Raw genomic sequence first — 10,657 nt, 5'->3', positions numbered from 1 at the left:
GCCACAATCATCTTTGGGGTATCTAGTTTAAAAAATGTGTGGCGTGACCTGGTCAACCAACCAAGATGGCCGCCACGGCTAAAAATAGAACAAAGGGGTAAAATGCAGTTTTTGGCTTATAACTCAAAAACCAAAGCATTTTGAGGAAATCTGACATGGAATAAAAATGTTTATCAGGTCAAGATCTATCTGCCCTGAAATTTTCAGATGAATCGGTCAATCGCTTGTTGGGTTGCTGCCCCTCAATTGGTAATTTTGAGGAAATTTTGCTGTTTTTGGTTATTATCTTGAATATTATTATAGATAGAGATAAACTGTAAACAGCAATAATGTTCAGCAAAGTAAAATCTACAAATAAGTCAACATGACTAAAATGGTCAGTTGACCCGTTTAGGAGTTATTGCCCTTTATAGTTAATTTTTAACCATTTTTCGTAAATTAAAGTAATCTTTTACAAAAATCTTCTCCTCTGAAACTACGGAGCAAAATTAATCCAAACTTGGCCACAATCATTTTTGGGGTATCTAGTTTAAAAAATGTGTGGCATGACCTGGTCAACCAACCAAGATGGCCGCCACCGCTAAAAATAGAACATAGGGGTAAAATGCAGTTTTTGGCTTATAACTCAAAAACCAAAGCATTTTGAGGAAATCTGACATGGGATAAAAATGTTTATCAGGTCAAGATCTATCTGCCCTTAAATTTTCAGATGAATCGGTCAATCGGTTGTTGGGTTGCTGCCCCTCAATTGGTAATTTTGAGGAAATTTTGCTGTTTTTGGTTATTATCTTGAATATTATTATAGATAGAGATAAATTGTAAACAGCAATAATGTTCAGCAAAGTAAGATCTACAAATAAGTCAACATGACCAAAATGGTCAGTTGACCCCTTTAGGAGTTATTGCCCTTTATAGTCAATCTTTAACCATTTTTCATAAATCTAAGTAATCTTTTACAAAATCTCCACTGAAACTACTAGGCCACAATCATCTTTGGGGTATCTAGTTTGAAAAATGTGTCCGATGACCTGGCTATTCAACCAAGATGGCTGCCACGGCTAAAAATAGAACATAGGGGTAAAATGCAGTTTTTGGCTTATAACTATGAAACCAAAGCATCTAGAGCAAATCTGACAAGAAGTTAAATTGTTAATCAAGTCAATATCTATCTGCCCTGAATTTTTCAGATGAATTGGACAACTGGTTGTTGGGTTGCTGCCCTCCAATTGGTAATTTTTAAAGAAATTTTGCCGTTTTTGGTTATCTTGAATACTATTATAGATAGCGATAAACTGTAAACAGCAATAATGTTCAGCAAAGTAAGATCTACAAATAAGTCAACATGACCTAAATGGTCAATTGACCCCTTAAGGAGTTATTGCCCTTTATAGTCAATTTTTAACAATTTTCATTAATTTGGTAAATTTATGTAAATTTTTACCAAATATAGTTCTCTGTTACTAATGGGCAAAGTTCATTATAGATATAATTGTAAGAAGCAAAATCGTTCAGTAAAGTAAGAACTTCAAACACATCACCATCACCAAAATACAATTTTGTCATGAATTTATTTGTGTCCTTTGTTTAATATGCACATAGACCAAGGTGAGCGACACAGGCTCTTTAGAGCCTCTAGTTTATTTATTATATTTTCCTATACTTGAATATATGCAGGGGCGGATTTAGACGGGGGAGGGTTGCGGGCTTGCACCCCCCCCCCCCTTAAATTTGCAAAGCATGGGTTGTTTCTCAGCTTAATAAAGAAAATTCCGATAATTTTACCTCAATTTTTTTTTAGCCTCGCTCTGCTCAGGGCTATTCCAGAAAAAATGTATGAGGGGGTTGGAAGGCAGTTTTTGTCAGCACCCACCACCCAGACAATTGTAATTGAGAATTATAGTGCATTATAGTGTGAAAAGTTGCTCTGATACCCATCTCCCATGTATTATTAATACAATGTGCCTTCCAACCCCCCCATACATTTTTTTCTGGAATAGCCCTCAGCAAAAATTTAAGTTTGCGCCCCTCCTAACCTAAAATCCTGGATCTGCCCCACATATGGTTTAGGGGTAGGGAGCTCGACCATTTCCACAGTGGCGGATCCAGGGGGGTTCCGGGGGTTGGAACCCCTCCCTTTTTTATAGAAAGGATTCGGCAAATCAAACAACATTTCTCAATTATAGAAATTTTAAGAACTTAAAAAGAAAAACAAAGTTTATATGTATCAGCTTGGGGATCGGCTTGTACCGTTCATGTATGTAACTATTTGTAATTATATGTTACACAAGATGAAAGACTTGTTAGGATCACAGTCAATTAAAAGAAAATGCTAATTACTGCTGATTAATGTTGATGTCTGAATTCACTGTTTTAATATAATTATACCCAATAATCTTGAAAACTTGTAATAAAGACATAATCAACCTAGTTGTTTTATACTCATGAATCTAAAGAAAATATTTTTCAAAGGCCTTTTTTACTTTTATTACCGTACACCTTTAACATTATAATAAAAATAATAAACATTTATGAATTACAATTAATATATATTTATTTTTATTCCTTAGAAATAATTTTTTTTTATTGGGGCCGGATCGACTTTACATATGGGCCGGATCGACGTGGGACGGATCGACTTGGGCCGGATCGACGTGGGGCCGGATCGACCCGAAAGCACCTGGCCCAAAGGGCCAAGTGAGTTTTTCTCATAACTTGGCGTCCGGCGTCGTTAACTTTTACAAAAATCTTCTCCTCTGAAACTACTGGGCCAAATTTAACCAAACTTGGCCAAAATCATCATTGGGGTATCTAGTTTTAAAATTTGTGGCGTGACCCGGTCAACCAACCAAGATGGCCGCCACGGCTAAAAATAGAACATAGGGGTAAAATGCAGTTTTTGGCTTATAACTCAAAAACCAAAGCATTTAGAGCAAATCTGACATGGGGTAAAAATGTTAATCAGGTCAAGATCTATCTGCCCTGAAATTTTCAGATGAATCAGTCAATTTGTTGTTGGGTTGCTGCCCCTGAATTGGTAATTTTGAGGAAAGTTTTTGGTTATTATCTTGAATATTATTATAGATAGAGATAAACTGTAAACAGCAATAATGTTCAGCAAAGTAAGATCAACAAATAAGTCAACATGACCAAAATGGTCAGTTGACCCGTTTAGGAGTTATTTCCCTTTATAGTCAATTTTTAACCATTTTTCGTAAATTAAAGTAATCTTTTACAAAAATCTTCTCCTCTGAAACTACTGGGCCAAATTAATCCAAACTTGGCCACAATCATCTTTGGGGTACTTAGTTTAAAAAATGTGTGGCGTGACCTGGCCATTCAACCAAGATGGCCGCCACGGCTAAAGATAGAACATAGGGGTAAAATGCAGTTTTTGGCTTATAACTATGAAACCAAAGCATTTAGATCAAATCTGACAAGGAGTTAAATTGTTAATCAAGTCAATATCTATCTGCCCTGAATTTTTCAGATGAATTGGACAACTGGTTGTTGGGTTGCTGCCCTCCAATTGGTAATTTTTGGAAAATGACGCAGTCATTGTTCCATTACTGGCGACCTGAACTTCATTACATTTCTCTGCCTACCGCGCTTGGTTTCGTATTTACTATTTTCAATACAAACTGGAATCTGCTTGTGTTATCATTATGCATGATCACTGTGTAGTAATCAGCCAGGAACCAGTTTACACTCGGTTTCATATTACTATTTTACAAACTAACTGGTTTCTGCTTGTATTCCACTACACTGGAACAAAGTGTTGTAGTTTGACGGGGACCAGTTTAGAATTTGTAAACTACAAAACGTAATCGGTTATTGCTCATTCCGTTTTGGTGTTTCATACCGACTTATATGGTTCGAATAACCTTAAGACTCTTCAAACATTAATGTGATAGGTATATTAAAGACTGTTTTACAAAAAGGATGGAACTGTTTTACTTTGAAAGTCGTACTATAGTGATATCTGCCATGTACGGATTTCCACTCTCACCGGTTAATTTCTTCTTTTACACGTGCTCTTGAAACTTCCTGTTTAAACATTGCAAGTTTCAAAATTGTTTTTTGAGTGAATTAAACTTATTTTAACAATCATTAAGCGTTCCAGAATCATTTTCAAGCAGTTTCTTCTTCTCTTTGATGATGGAAAATAGTTTTTCTCAAGAAAATACCGCAAACGATCGCAGAGGAATTGAAACGTACAAGTCAAGTCCGACTTGAACTTCAAGTCGGCACCTGGTTAAATTGGCATCTAGTCAAATCGGCACCTATTTGACGTCAATTCGTCATCCAATAATATTTGTTATAATATTTTATATTCAATCAATTAATAACTGTTACCAAGTACATAGTGAATATGTTGTTGTGTATTTAGGTAAACAACGAAACCAAAATGAATATGTTGTTGTGTATAAAGGTAAACAACGAAGCCCTTGCCCAAGCTGTTGTTTTAACAATTAGACAATTATTTAAATAAAATAGAAAACTATGAGTCCCTTTCAATAAATCAAACTTTCATGCCAAATAATTAGCAAATTTAAGGTGTTTTTTTAGTAAAGTTTAAACAACATTAAACGAACAATCCTGTAAAATGCTCAACTGGTTAAAATAATGCATAAAAATATCCAATATCTCATGTATTAGTCCAAATAATTATGACGTCTGGCAAGGATATTTTATTTTTTTTCTGGGACGCCTTCCTACGACCCAGAAAAAAATTAACATAGCCTTGCGGTCTTAGGAAGGTGTCCCAGAATAAAATTAAAAAAGCCTTGCCAGACGTAATAATTATTTGGACTACTCATATATATATATCATTAAAAATACACCAAAAAAGTCATTTAGTTGAGAAAAATAAATATATACAAAATGTACATGAACACCCAAAAATGTGAAAGTTAGTATTTATCTCTTTTTGCTTAAATACTGAAAAAAATTCTGGCAACCCATTCTTATTTTTACTCTTTTTTCTTAAAATGCTGTTAAAAATATATATTTAACATGGGTGACGAATTGACTATATGAGGTGTCGATTTAACCAGGTGCTGATTTGTCCAGGTGCCAATTTAACCAGGTGCCAGTTTGACTAGAATTCTTTGACAAATGTTTGAAATTACCTGAGTTTCATTAGACCTTTGATAACAGTAACAAAAAGATTATTTACTTAATATTTTGTGGGAGAAGGGGGTTCAGACTATGTGGTATCAGGTCTGTTCGCGCCCAATACACTTTTGCACCCTACACGTTCGCACCTCTCACGTTAGCAACCAAGGTCCGTTCGCACTCTACTCATTCGCGCCCAATTTTATCTCAAATTCAAGTTGAATAATTGGAAAATCATGATTGTTGTTTTAAATTACTTTGGTGGAAAAACACAAAAGATAATTGTTTTTAACAGCTTGGTCCCTTTGATCTGAAACAACGAAACAATAAAATATAGGAACCAAAATATAGCAATCCACTATTATAACCAAAACATGATAAAAATTTATTCAACACACAGAAAAAAACATAGTCAGAATCTCACTTCATTTTGAAACAAGTCAATGAAACAAAGTTATAGCAATACACTAACCAAAACATGATTAAGAGTTATTCAACACAAAATAAAACGTTGACAAAATACCACTTTATTTAGAAAGGATTATTATTATTTTTAACAATACGCTATCCAAAACATGATTAAGTTTTATTCAACACAAAAAAAAAGTGCGGTCTCACTTTATTTTGAGACAATGACAACAATTATACTTATAAGAAAACACTTGCTTACAGAGTTATTAAACACAAAACCAATTAAGATTGGGTGCGAACATGTAGTGTGTGAAAGTGAAAGGGGGTGAACATGAGTGGGCGCAAATGTGAATGGGCGCGAACGGACCCTGATTCAGACTATGTACCAGTGAGAAATATACAAGCCTTTCTACGGTATTTACTTGTACAATTCAGGTAGTCTTGACCTATTCATTTGTCTTAAAAAAACCAGCCAGTTGTAACCTTCACTTCACACACACACATATACGAATATCAATTATATGCTTACGAGACATGTTGCATTGTTATACTAATTAAGGTGTGTGAAAATCAAGACTTGCATAAAAACTATCCCAATATTAGAGACAGTGGCGTCATTTTTCCTCAGAGCTTTCAGCTCTTTGATTAAAGAAATTTTGCCGTTTTTGGTTATCTTGAATACTATTATAGATAGCGATAAACTGTAAACAGCAATAATGTTCAGCAAAGTAAGATCTACAAATAAGTCAACATGACCTAAATGGTCAATTGACCCCTTAAGGAGTTATTGCCCTTTATAGTCAATTTTTAACAATTTTCATTAATTTGGTAAATTTATGTAAATTATTACCAAATATAGTTCTCTGTTACTAATGGGCAAAGTTCATTATAAATATAATTGTAAGAAGCAAAATTGTTCAATAAAGTAAGAACTTCAAACACATCACCATCACCAAAATACAATTTTGTCATGAATCCATTTGTGTCCTTTGTTTAATATGCACATAGACCAAGGTGAGCGACACAGGCTCTTTAGAGCCTCTAGTTTTTTTTAACTTTTTCAGTATTTTTTGTCAAGCCTGCATCAATAAATTTGTCAAATACGGGAATTTTATAAAAGCTTCTGATAAAAAGATGACAATATGTGTTTAAAGCCTCTGTCACACCTTACCGGATAGCACGAACGGACACCTAACAGATGAAAATAAAAGTTGTCTGTTGACAAAATTATCTGTTGGGAGTCCGTTGATGTACTGACTGAATAAAACGGACATGTAATGAATGCAAAACTGACACACACCAGATATGCAACGTACGAGAAAGGGAAACGTACCGGACAGAACGGATGTCGAACGCACATCCAACGGACGAGTACCAGATAAAATGAACACCTAATGGAAGCGTACCAGATAAAACGGATGAACAAGATATACGAAAAAATTAAAGGCAACAATAATAACACATGTAAATCGCATAAATATTCAAAATATTTCTGTGTAACTGGTTTTGGTTTGTTTTTCAAAATGCCACCAGTGTCTGGCCTGAATAAGAGCTGCTTGATTGTGAAGACGTGCCCTTACTCTAAGATTGATTATGAATAATAAGAATTCATGAACCTTAAAAAATCTGACATACCAATAATTGGCATTTCTGACGCGAAATTTTTGATCGGCATTTATCCGTTTCAGATCCATTCATGATCCGTTTTATCCATAAAACTTCCTGTAGAAGTCCGTTGGTGAATTTGTCTTCCAGTCCTCCAACGGATGTATAACAGACACGTAAAGGATACAAACAGACGCCTAGCAGACGTTCAATGGACATTTCATCCGTTGGAAGTCTGTTCAAAGTTTTGAACATGCTCAAAATTTCCACCAGATAGAACAGAAGTCGACGGATAAAATGGATGCTAAACTGACATGCAACGGATATGGACGGACGTCTAACGGATAAGAACGGACGTCAAACGGAAATGAACGGATTGAAAAAAAGTTATCTGTTAGGCGTTTGTTGGAGCTATCCGTTAAGGTGTGACCGAGGCTTAAGGAACAGATAACAGACAAAAGACAGGTAGACAAGGTGAATACAGAGTATAACCCCACTCTAGTATGATAAATTAATCAAACAGATATATTTAGGCAATATTTTAATTTGTTTATCTTTCTAAAGTAGGTAGACCAGATGGATTCTTAAGCCATGCACAAGGTTCTGAATTTTTTTTAATAACTTGACACATCATTTTGTAACTTGAATATTGCCTAAATTTATGTTCCTTTGTTTATTATACTATAGTGGGGTCTATGTTGTATTAACCTTGTTATTCTGTCTCTTTGTCTGTTGTTCATCAAACAAATATTTCCATCTAACTTCTTAGGTTATCAAACAAAATGATCTCAAATTGACATATTGATTGATTAAAAAAAAGGCTATAGGTTCTCGACTTAGGACAGGAGCAAAACTGTGGCAGGGTTAAACATGTATTGAGAGATCTCAACCCTCCCCTTTACCTCCAGCCAATGTGGAATACATAAACAAACAGCAATGTGCAAAGTAAAACAATATTTAAAAGAATCCCAAGTCTGATGTTAGAACAGATACAGAAGAAATGACAAATGACCAACATAAATTAACAAAGGATTACAAGCAGTTACTGACATCCAGTTCTAGATTTTAATTCAACTTTATATCAATGTTTTTTAATCAAACATTTGAAGTTTCTTTCAATCTATCATAGTTCAAGGAAAAAGTGGCTACAAAATTATATTTCAAGGGCAATAACTCATACATCGAACAATGGAAAGTCTTTAAGTTCATGAATATGATGTTTAGTGGTTGTCTTCTGTTTATGCAGTTCATAAGTGTGTCTCGGACAAAGGGATAGTGATATGGTGGTGGCAGCAGCAGCGTTAACTTACTTCTTTAAAGCTTTATATTTTAGAAGGTGGAAGACCAGGATGCTTCATACTTTGTATATGGATGCCTCATGTAACAATGTCCTTGACTTCATTTTCATGGTTCAGTGACTACTTGAAAAAAAAGGTTTAGATTTTTTGTAATGTTAAATTCTCTCTTAGTATAAGTAATAGGATAACTATATTTGGTATGTGTGTACCTTGCAAGGTCCTCATGCTCGTCAGACAGTTTTCACTTGACCTCGACCTCATTTCATGTATCAGTGAACAAAATTAAGTTTTGGTGGTCAAGTCCATATCTCAGATACTATAACAATAGGTCTAGTATATTCAGTGTATGGAAAGACTAAGGTGTACATGTCCAACTGACAGGTGTCATCTGACCTTGACCTTACTTTCATGGTTCAGTGGTTATAGTAAAGTTTTTGTGTTTTGGTATGTTTTTTTATACTGTATGCAATACGTCTACTATATTTGGTATATGGAATGATTGTAAGGTGTACATGTCTAGCTGGCAGATGTTATCTGACCTTGACCTCATTTTCATGGTTCAGTGGTGTATGGAAAATTTATGATCTATGTCAGTCGCGCATGTTTTATTTGACCTTGACCTCATTTTCACTGTTCATTGCTCAGTGTTAAGTTTTTATACGACCGCAAAAATTTTAATTTTTCGTTGTATATTGCTATCACGTTGGCGTCGTTGTGGTCCGAATACTTTTAGTTTTCGCACTCTAACTTTAGTAAAAGTGAATAGAAATCTATGAAATTTTAACACAAGGTTTATGACCACAAAAGGAAGGTTGGGATTGATTTTGGGAGTTTTGGTCCCAAAATTTTAGGAATTAGGGGCCAAAAAGGGCCCAAATAAGCATTTTCTTGGTTTTCGCACTATAACTTTAGTATTAGTAAGTAGAAATCAATGAAATTTAAACACAAGGTTTATGACCACAAAAGGAAGGTTGGGATTGATTTTGGGAGTTGAGGTCTGAACAGTTTAGGAATTAGGGGCCCAAGTAAGCATTATTCTTGGTTTTCGCACCATAACTTTAGTATAAGTAAATAGAAATCTTTGAAATTTAAACACAAGGTTTATGACCATAAAAGGAAGGTTGGGTTTGATTTTGGGAGTTTTGGTCCCAACAGGTTTTTAGAAATAAGGGGCCCAAAGGGTCCAAAATTGAATAATTGGGGTTCTTTGATATGCCGGATCTAACTGTGTATGTAGATTCTTAATTTTTGGTCCCGTTTTCCAATTGGTCTACATTAAGGTCCAAAGGGTCCAAAATTAAACTTAGTTTGATTTTAACAAAAATGGAATCCTTGGGGTTCTTTGATATGCTGAATCTAAAAATGTACTTAGATTTTGGATTATTGGCCCAGTTTTCAAGTTGGTCCAAATCGGGGTCCAAAATTAAACTTTGTTTGATTTCATCAAAAATTTAATAATTGGGGTTCTTTGATATGCCAAATCTAACTGTGTATGTAGATTCTTAATTTTTAGTCCCGTTTTCAAATTGGTCTACATTAAATACCAAAGGGTCCAAAATTAAACTAAGTTTGATTTTAATAAAAATTGAATTTTTTGGCTTTTTTGATATGCTGAATTTAATCATATACTTAGATTTTTGATTATGGGCCCAGTTTTCAAGTTGGTTCAAATCAGGATCCAAAATTTTTATATTAAGTATTGTGCAATAGCAAGAAATTTTCAATTGCACAGTATTCAGCAATAGCAAGAAATCTTCAATTGCACAGTATTGTTCAATAGCAAAAAATGTTCAATTGCACAGTATTGTGCAATAGCAAGAAATCTTCAATTGCACAGTATTGTGCAATAGCAAATATTTTCAATTGCACAGTATTGCACAATAGCAAGAAATATCTAATTGCACAATATTGTGCAATAGCGAGAAATTTTCAATTGATTGGAGTTATCTTTCTTTGTCCAGAATAGTAGTTGAATCAACTTAAATCATTGTTTTATACAATGCACAATGTATATTCACTTTTACTACCAACTGATAAATTAAAACACTCTTTACCAGTCAGTGATAACAAGCACTTTTTGTTACATTTTAATATTTTATGATGTATTTAAATGAGTAGTTATTGTTGCAAACTCCATTAGAAATTTGAATTGAGATCAGTTTTGAAAAAAAGGGAAAGGGGATGTGAAAAAAACAGTGTGTGTAGGGGGGGGGGGGTGTTTAATTTTT

This window comes from Mytilus edulis, chromosome 1, assembly GCF_963676685.1.
Source record: "Mytilus edulis chromosome 1, xbMytEdul2.2, whole genome shotgun sequence".
NCBI lineage: Eukaryota > Metazoa > Mollusca > Bivalvia > Mytilida > Mytilidae > Mytilus > Mytilus edulis.
Note: the sequence above shows the minus strand (reverse complement) of the source record.